The 9,837-nt window shown below is 43.5% G+C and overlaps 1 protein-coding gene across 3 annotated transcripts in view; it reads left to right on the forward strand.

Annotated features, from left to right (window-relative positions):
• The first annotated feature begins 788 nt into the window (after nt 1–788).
• ttc33 (tetratricopeptide repeat domain 33) overlaps nt 789–9,837 on the forward strand; it is a 117,423-nt gene continuing 108,374 nt past the window's right edge. The window contains exon 1 of one of the 3 annotated variants that reach the window (XM_070877223.1): nt 789–885. The gene's annotated coding sequence lies outside the window, so the exon portion shown is untranslated. Of the gene's footprint in view, nt 919–2,599; nt 3,012–9,837 lie in introns of those variants that run through there. The other 2 variants (XM_070877229.1, XM_070877219.1) reach the window with 2 other exon arrangements.

A 9,837-nucleotide genomic window follows, 5' to 3' on the forward strand; every position in this document is an offset into this window, starting at 1 on the left:
GTCTCCCACAAGTTCACCCCTTGTGGTCAAGGTGTGCATCTAGGTTGAGTGTATACAGTAATACAGTGGTGTTACATTGTGGTTACATACATGACACAGATCTCTCATGATTTTGAACACCTCTATCGAATCTCCTCAACCTTCCCTGCTCCAAGGAGAACAACCCCAGCTTCTCCAGTCTATCCACGTAACATAAGAGCCAAACTAGAGGCCATCAACATGAGATAGTCACCAAGAAATCCAACAGGGAATTCAGAAGAAACTTCTTTACCCAGAGAGTGGTGAGAATGTGGAACTCGCTGCCACAGGGAGTGGTTGAAGTGAATAATATCGATGCATTTAAGGGGAGGCTGGACCAGCATATGGGGGAGAAGGGAATAGAAGGTTATGCTGATAGAGTTAGATGAGGAAAGACGCGAGGAGGTTCGGACTGCCGGCATGGACTGGTTGGGCTGAATGGCCTGTTTCTGTGCCGTACATTCTATTTGTTAAGAGATAAATCAGTCTGTTAGCGGTGCAATTTCAGGGAATTACTATTAGTTGCTGGTGGAATCAAAGTTCCTTCCACCTCTGGTGTACCCGCTGTAAATCCTGCTCCTGTCTCTGATTTCTGCTCACTTTCCTGAATAATAAATGCTGGCACCAAAGCAGGAAGTCAGATATTCAATTATAGGGCACCCCACCTTTACAAGGTATTTGCAACAATATTTGCAGATGTCATTATGTCCTCAGACATCACATGATCAGTGATGGGGAGAGATGTCATGTGAGCAGACATCATGTGATCAAACATCCAGAAACACCTCCAACCAGAGATGGCAACCCTGCATGGATGCTGGGGGGCCAATTGAAATGATAAGACCGAGATCGCTAGATTTTTGTTAGGTAAGGGTGTCAAAGGATATGGATCAGAGACAGGTAAATGGAGATACGGTGCAGATCAGCCATGATCTGATTGAATGGTGGAGCAGGCTCAGGGAGGCTGACTAACCCACTCCTGTTGCTATAATATAGCAAAAGCAAATTATTGCGGATACTGGAAATCAGAAATAGAAATAGAAAATACTGGAAATGCTCAGCAGGATCAGGCAGCATCTGAGATCTTTTCACAGATGCTGTCTTACCTGCTGAGTATTTCCAGCGTTTTCTGTTTTTATTATACGCTAAATCATGGCAATTGTCCACCAAACCAGCGAGGTTGTCTGTTTGAATGCCATTGTGTCAGATTGCACAATGAATAAAATCTGGGCATTTGTAGGTTGGCTCCCCATCCCCCAAAAATTGACCATAAAAAATGACAAAAAGTGTCAGCTGTGGCTCAGTGGGCAGCACCCGCGGCTCTGAGTCAGAAGGTTGTGGGTTCGAATCCCACTCCAGGGACTTGAGCACATAAATCCAGACTGACACACCCAGTGCAGGGTTGAGGGAGCGCCGCACTGTCGGAGGGGCAGTACTGAGGGAGTGCCGCACTGTCGGAGGGGCAGTACTGAGGGAGTGCTGCACTGTCGGAGGGGCAGTACTGAGGGAGTGCCGCACTGTCGGAGGGGCAGTACTGAGGGAGCGCCGCACTGTCGGAGGGGCAGTAGTGAGGGAGCGCCGCACTGTCGGAGGGGCAGTACTGAGGGAGTGCTGCACTGTCGGAGGGGCAGTACCGAGGGAGTGCTGCACTGTCAGAGGGGCAGTACTGAGGGAGTGCTGCACTGTCGGAGGGGCAGTACCGAGGGAGCTCTGCACTGTCGGAGGGGCAGTACTGAGGGAGCTCTGTACTGTCGGAGGGGCAGTACTGAGGGAGTGCTGCACTGTCAGAGGGACAGTACTGAGGGAGTGCTGCACTGTCGGAGGGGCAGTAGTGAGAGAGTGCTGCACTGTTGGAGGGGTAATCTTTCTGATGAGACGTTAAACCCAAGGCTTGTCTGCTCTCTCAAGTGGATGTAAAGAATCCCACGGCACTATTTCGAAGAAGAGCAGGCGAGTTAACCCGGTGTCCTGGGGCCAATATTTATCCCTCAATCAACATAACAAAACAGATTACCCGGTCATTATCACATTGCTGTGTGTGGGATCTTGCTGTGCACAAATTGGCTGTCGTATTTCCCACACTACAACAGTGACTGCACTCAAGAAATACTTCATTGGCTACAAAGCGCTTTGGGACAGCCGAAAGGTGGCGATAGGCGCTATATAAATGCAAGTATAGGGGAAGTGAGCTGGCCCCGCCCGCTGTGATGGGCAGCTCGGGGGGGGCGGGGGTAGTGGGAGCCATGGCAACCCGGCCCGGGCAGCGCAGCGCGGCCTGGCAATCCGGCAATCCGGCCTGGGGTGCGTGAGGCGGGAGGGGAGGCCGGGATCCAGGGCCTGCGAACCGCGGGGAGAGGCCGGGCCGGGCCGGGCCGGGCCGGGCCGGGGACTGTCGGTGGTAGGCCGGGCCGGGGACTGTCGGTGGTAGGCCGGGCCGGGGACTGTCGGTGGTAGGCCGGGCCGGGCCGGGCCGGGGACTGTCGGTGGTAGGCCGGGCCGGGGACTGTCGGTGGTAGGCCGGGCCGGGGACTGTCGGTGGTAGGCCGGGCCGGGTCGGGCCGGGGACTGTCGGTGGTAGGCCGGGCCGGGGACTGTCGGTGGTAGGCCGGGCCGGGCCGGGCCGGGGACTGTCGGTGGTAGGCCGGGCCGGGGACTGTCGGTGGTAGGCCGGGCCGGGCCGGGGACTGTCGGTGGTAGGCCGGGCCGGGCCGGGGACTGTCGGTGGTAGGCCGGGCCGGGCCGGGGACTGTCGGTGGTAGGCCGGGCCGGGCCGGGGACTGTCGGTGGTAGGCCGGGCCGGGCCGGGGACTGTCGGTGGTAGGCCGGGCCGGGCCGGGGACTGTCGGTGGTAGGCCGGGCCGGGCCGGGGACTGTCGGTGGTAGGCCGGGCCGGGCCGGGGACTGTCGGTGGTAGGCCGGGCCGGGCCGGGCCGGGGACTGTCGGTGAGGCGGTGCGGACACTGAGCTCCTGAGCGAGCGGGGACAGCGAGCAGGTAATGGCGCAGCCCGAGCGGCTCAATATCCGAACCGGTGATTGCTGCATCAGTAATATCTGTAAATCAATCATATCTCCATCAGTAATATCTGTAAATCAATCATATCTCCATCAATCAATAATATCTCCATCAGTAATATCTGTAAATCAATCATATCTCCGTCAATCAATAATATCTCCATCAGTAATATCTGTAAATCAATCATATCTCCTTCAGTAATATCTGTAAATCAATCATATCTCCGTCAATCAATAATATCTCCATCAGTAATATCTGTAAATCAATCATATCTCCTTCAGTAATATCTGTAAATCAATCATATCTCCGTCAATCAATAATATCTCCATCAGTAATATCTGTAAATCAATCATATCTCCATCAGTAATATCAATAAATCAATAATATCTCCATCAGTAATATCTGTAAATCAATCATATCTCCATCAGTAATATCAATAAATCAATCATATCTCCATCAGTAATATCTGTAAATCAATCATATCTCCGTCAATCAATAATATCTCCATCAGTAATATCAATAAATCATTCATATCTCCTTCAGTAATATCTGTAAATCAATCATATCTCCATCAGTAATATCAATAAATCAATCATATCTCCATCAGTAATATCTGTAAATCAATCATATCTCCGTCAATCAATAATATCTCCATCAGTAATATCAATAAATCATTCATATCTCCTTCAGTAATATCTGTAAATCAATCATATCTCCATCAGTAATATCAATAAATCATTCATATCTCCTTCAGTAATATCTGTAAATCAATCATATCTCCGTCAATCAATAATATCTCCATCAGTAATATCTGCAAATCAATCATATCTCCGTAAATCAATCATATCTCCTTCAGTAATATCTGTAAATCAATCATATCTCCGTAAATCAATCATATCTCCTTTAGTAATATCTGTAAATCAATCATATCTCCATCAGTAATATCTGTAAATCAATCATATCTCCATCAGTAATATCTGTAAATCAATCATATCTCCGTAAATCAATCATATCTCCATCAGTAATATCTGTAAATCAATCATATCTCCGTCAATCAATAATATCTCCATCAGTAATATCTGTAAATCAATCATATCTCCTTCAGTAATATCAATAAATCAATCATATCTCCTTCAGTAATATCTGTAAATCAATCATATCTCCGTAAATCAATAATATCTCCATCAGTAATATCTGTAAATCAATCATATCTCCATAAATCAATCATATCTCCATCAGTAATATCTGTAAATCAATCATATCTCCGTAAATCAATAATATCTCCATCAGTAATATCTGTAAATCAATCATATCTCCGTTAATCAATAATATCTCCATCAGTAATATCTGTAAATCAATCATATCTCCGTCAATCAATCATATCTCCATCAGTAATATCTGTAAATCAATCATATCTCCGTCAATCAATAATATCTCCGTCAGTAATATCTGTAAATCAATCATATCTCCGTCAGTAATATCTGTAAATCAATCCTATCTCCTTCAGTAATATCTGTAAATCAATCATATCTCCGTCAATCAATAATATCTCCATCAGTAATATCCGTAAATCAATCATATCTCCGTCAATCAATCATATCTCCATCAGTAATATCTGTAAATCAATCATATCTCCGTAAATCAATAATATCTCCATCAGTAATATCTGTAAATCAGTAATATCTGTAAATCAATCATATCTCCATCAGTAATATCTGTAAATCAATCATATTTCCGTAAATCAATCATATCTCCATCAATCATATCTGTAAATCAATAATATCTCCATCAGTAATATCTGTAAATCAATCATATCTCCGTAAATCAATCATATCTCCATCAATCATATCTCCATCAATCATATCTGTAAATCAATCATATCTGTAAATCAATCATATCTGTAAATCAATCATATCTGTAAATCAATCATATCTGTATATCAATAATATCTGTATATCAATCATATCTCCATCAATCATATCTCCATCAATCATATCTCCATCAATAATATCCGTAAATCAATCATATCCGTAAATAATATCTGTAAATCAATCATATCTCCATCAATCATATCTCCATCAATCATATCTCCATCAATCATATCTCCATCAATCATATCTCGATCAATAATATCCGTAAATCAATCATATCTCCATCAATCATATCTCCATCAGTAATATCTGTAAATCAATCATATCTCCGTAAATCAATAATATCTCCATCAGTGATATCTGTAAATCAATCATATCTCCGTAAATCAATAATATCTCCATCAGTAATATCTGTAAATCAATCATATCTCCATCAATAATACCTCCTTCAGTAATATCTGTAAATCAATAATACCTCCATCAGTAATATCTGTAAATCAATCATATCTCCATCAGTAATATCTGTAAATCAATCATATCTCCATCAATCATATCTCCATCAATCATATCTCCATCAATCATATCTCCATCAATCATATCTCCATCAATCATATCTCCATCAGTAATATCTGTAAATCAATCATATCTCCATCAGTAATATCTGTAAATCAATCATATCTCCGTAAATCATATCTCCATCAGTAATATCTGTAAATCAATCATATCTCCATCAGTAATATCTGTAAATCAATCATATCTCCATCAGTAATATCTGTTAATCAATCATATCTCCGTAAATCAATCATATCTCCATCAATAATATCTCCATCAATAATATCTCCATCAATAATATCTCCATCAATAATATCTGTAAATCAATAATATCTAAATCAATAATATCTCCATCAGTAATATCTGTAAATCAATCATATCTCCGTAAATCAATCATATCTCCATCAATCATATCTCCATCAATCATATCTCCATCAGTAATATCTGTAAATCAATAATATCTCCATCAATAATATCTGTAAATCAGTAATATCTGTAAATCAATCATATCTCCATCAGTAATATCTGTAAATCATATCTCCATTAATAATATCTCCATCAATAATATCTTAAACCAGTAATGTCTACATCAAAAATGTCTGAATTGATAATATCTACATCGATAATATCTACATCAATAATACTATCTGTAAAGCAATATCTAAATTATAGAAATTTACAGCACGGAAGGAGGCCATTTCAGCCCAGCGTGTCCACGCCGGCTGACAAAGTGCTATCCAGCCTAATCCCACTTTCCAGCTCTGGGTCCGTAGCCCTGCAGGTTACAGCACTTCAGGTGCACATCCAAGTACTTTTTAAATGTGGTGAGGGTTTCTGCATTTACCGCCCTTTCAGACAGTGAGTTCCAGACCCCCACCACCCTCTGGGTGAAAATAATTCCCCTCTAAACCTCCTGCCAATTACTTTAAATTTCTGCCCCCTGGTTGTTGACCCGTCTTCTAAGGGAAATAGGTCCTTCCTATCCACTCTATCCAGGCCCCTCATCATTTTATATACCTCAATAAGGTCTCCCCTCAGCCTACACTGTTTCAAAGAAAACAAACCCAGCCTATCCAATCTTTGCTCATAGCTAAATTCTCCAGTCCAGGCAACATCCCCGTAAATCTCCTCTCTACCCTCTCCAGTGCAATCACAAATTTTCTTTAATGTGACCAGAACTGCACACAGTACTCCAGCTGTGACCTAACTAGTATTTTATACAGTTCAAGCATAACCCCCTCCTCCCCGCTCTTGTATTCTATGCCTCAGCTAATAAAGGCCTTCTTAACCACTTTATCTACCTGGCCTGCTACCTTCAGGGATCTGTGGACCTGCACTCCAAGGTCCCTTTGTTCCTCCACACTTTTCAGTATCCTACCATTTAATGTGTATTCCCTTGCCTTGTCAGCCCTCCCCAAATGCATTACCTCACATTTTTCCGGATTAAATTCCATTTGCCACTGTTCTGCCCACCTGACCAGTAGATCGATATCTTCCTGCAGTCTACTTCATTATCAACCACACAGCCAATTTTTGTATCATCTGCAAACTTCTTAATCATACCCTATATCAAGTCTAGATCATCGATATATACCACAAAAAGCAAGCCCTGTGGAACCCCACTGGAAACATCCTTCCAGTCACAAAAACACCCATCAACCATTACCCTTTGCTTCCTGCCTCTGAGCCAATTTTGGATCCAACTTGCCACTTTGCCCTGGATCCCAGGGGCTTTTACCTTCGTGACCTGTCTGCCATGTGGGACCTTATCAAAAGCCTTGCTAAAATCTATATACACTACATCATATGCACACTGCCCACATCGACCCTCCTCGAAAAGTTCAATCAAGTTAGTCAGACACAACCTTCCCTTAACAAATTCATAGAAATTCATGCAGACTGTCTGTTTCTTTCTAATCAATTCTATCTAAATCAATAATAATATCTTTATCGTTAACATCTTTAAATCAGTAATATCTAAATAATTAATATCCAGCAATTATAGAACCCGCTTAATGACATTACTATATAATGTTTAATACAGAGTGACTGCTGCCAACGAACTGGAAGCTGTGCAGAAGCGTACTGCGCACTCCCAACAACCGGAAGCGTGATCATTCTGCTTTTTACTAACGAGCCCACTCCCTTCCGGGATTTTTCTCACCAGCTCGCTCCCTTCCTGGCTTTAAATATTTTATTTAACGATCCTGCTCCCACGACAAGCTGGCAGCGCACATGTGAAGAATGCTCGTAGGGAAAATGCTAGAATCTACTTTAACGATGTGGTAACAGGGCACTGAGAAAATAATAATTGGATTGAGGAGCGTCAACATGGATTTATGAAAGGGAAATCATGTTTGACAAATCTGTTAGCTTCTTGAGTTTGTAACTAGCAGAATAGATAAGGGGGAACCAGTGGATGTGTGGTGTATTTGGATTTTCAGAAAGCATTCGATAAGGTGCCACAAGAGGTTATCAAAAAAGATTGGGGGTAATATACGAGCATGGATTGAGGATTGGTTAACAAACAGAATAGGAATAAACGAGTCATTTTCAGGTTGTAACTGGTGGGGTACCGCAAAGATCAGTGCTGGGGCCCCAGCTATTCACAATCTATAACAATGATTTGGATGAGGGGACCAAATGTAATGTATCCAAGTTTGCTGATGATACAAAGCTAGGTGGGAATGTAAGTTGTGAGGAGGATGCAAAGAGACTTCAAGGGGATATAGACAGGCTGAGTGAGTGGGCAAGAACATGGCAAAGGGTATATAATGTGGAGAAAGGTGAAGTTATCCACTTCGGTAGGAAAAATAGAAAAGCAAAGTATTTTTTAAATGGTGAGAGATTGTGAAATGTTGGTGTTCAGAGGGACCTGGGTGTCCTTGTTCACCAATTACTGAAAGTTAACAGGCAGGTACTGCAAGCAGTTAAGAAAGCAAATGGTATGTTGGCCTTTATTACAAGAGGATTTGAGTGTAAGAGTAAAGATGTCTTACTGTAGTTATATAGGGCCCTGGTGAGACCACACCTGGAGTATTGTGTATAGTTTTGGTCTCCTTACCTAAGGAAGGATATACTTGCCAAAGAGGGAGTCCAACGAAGGTTCACCAGACTGATTCATGGGATGGGGGGATTGTCCTATGAGGAGAGATTGCGCAGACTAGGCCTATATTCTTCAGAGTTTAGAAGAATGGGAGGTGATCTCATTTTAAACTTACAAAATTCTTCCAGGGCTTGACAGGGTAGATGCAGGGAGGATGTTTCCCCGGGGTGGCCATTTAGGACAGAGATGAGGAGAAATTTCTTAGCTCAGAGGGTGGTGAATCTTTGGAATTCACCAGCCCATAGGGCTGTGGAGGTTCAGTCTTTGAGTGTATTCAAGTCAGAGATAGATAGATTTTTGGATACTAAGGGAATCAAAGGATATGGAAATAGATCCCTCAATTAACATCACTAAAAACAGATTATCTGGTCATTACCACATTGCTATGTGTGGGAGCTTGCTGTGCCCAAATTAGCTGCTGCATTTCATACATTGCAACAGTGACTACACTCCAAAAGTACTGCATTGGTTGTAAAGCGCTTTGGGACATCCTGAGGTTGTAAAAGGCTCTATACAAATGCAAGTCTTTTTCTTTAATGGTCTTTTATATATAATTTGTGCTGAATTATATATTTAATGTATAAAATAAAACAGGTACAGCGTCTCAAATCCGGAACCTTGGGACCGAGGCCGCTCCAGATTCTGTGTATTTCCGGACTTCAAAACATCTTTCCGACATCCCGAGTCTGGAAACGCCTGGGCCTAGGTCGGCGGGGGGGGGACCAGAGGTCGGCGGGGGCCAGAGGTCGGCGGGGAGTATCTAGCTCGTGCTGTACCCACGCTGGGAGTGTTTGATGGGACAGTGTAGAGGGAACTTTACTCTGTATCTAACCCCGTGCTGTACCTGCGCTGGGAGTGTTTGATGGGACAGTGTAGAGGGAACTTTACTCTGTATCTAACCCCGTGCTGTACCTGCCCTGGGAGTGTTTGATGGGACAGTGTAGAGGGAACTTTACTCTGTATCTAACCCCGTGCTGTACCTGCCCTGGGAGTGTTTGATGGGACAGTGTAAAGGGAGCTTTACTCTGTATCTAACCCGTGCTGTACCTGCGCTGGGAATGTTTGATGGGACAGTGTAGAGGGAGCTTTACTCTGTATCCAACCCGTGCTGTACCTGCGCTGGGAGTGTTTGATGGGACAGTGTAGAGGGAGCTTTACTCTGTATCTAACCCGTGCTGTACCTGCCCTGGGAGTGTTTGATGGGAAAGTGTCGAGGGAACTTTACTCTGTATCTAACCCGTGCTGTACAGTGGGACAGTGTTGGGGAAAGCTGTGC

Source organism: Pristiophorus japonicus, chromosome 1, assembly GCF_044704955.1.
Source record: "Pristiophorus japonicus isolate sPriJap1 chromosome 1, sPriJap1.hap1, whole genome shotgun sequence".
NCBI classification, from domain to species: Eukaryota; Metazoa; Chordata; class Chondrichthyes; family Pristiophoridae; genus Pristiophorus; species Pristiophorus japonicus.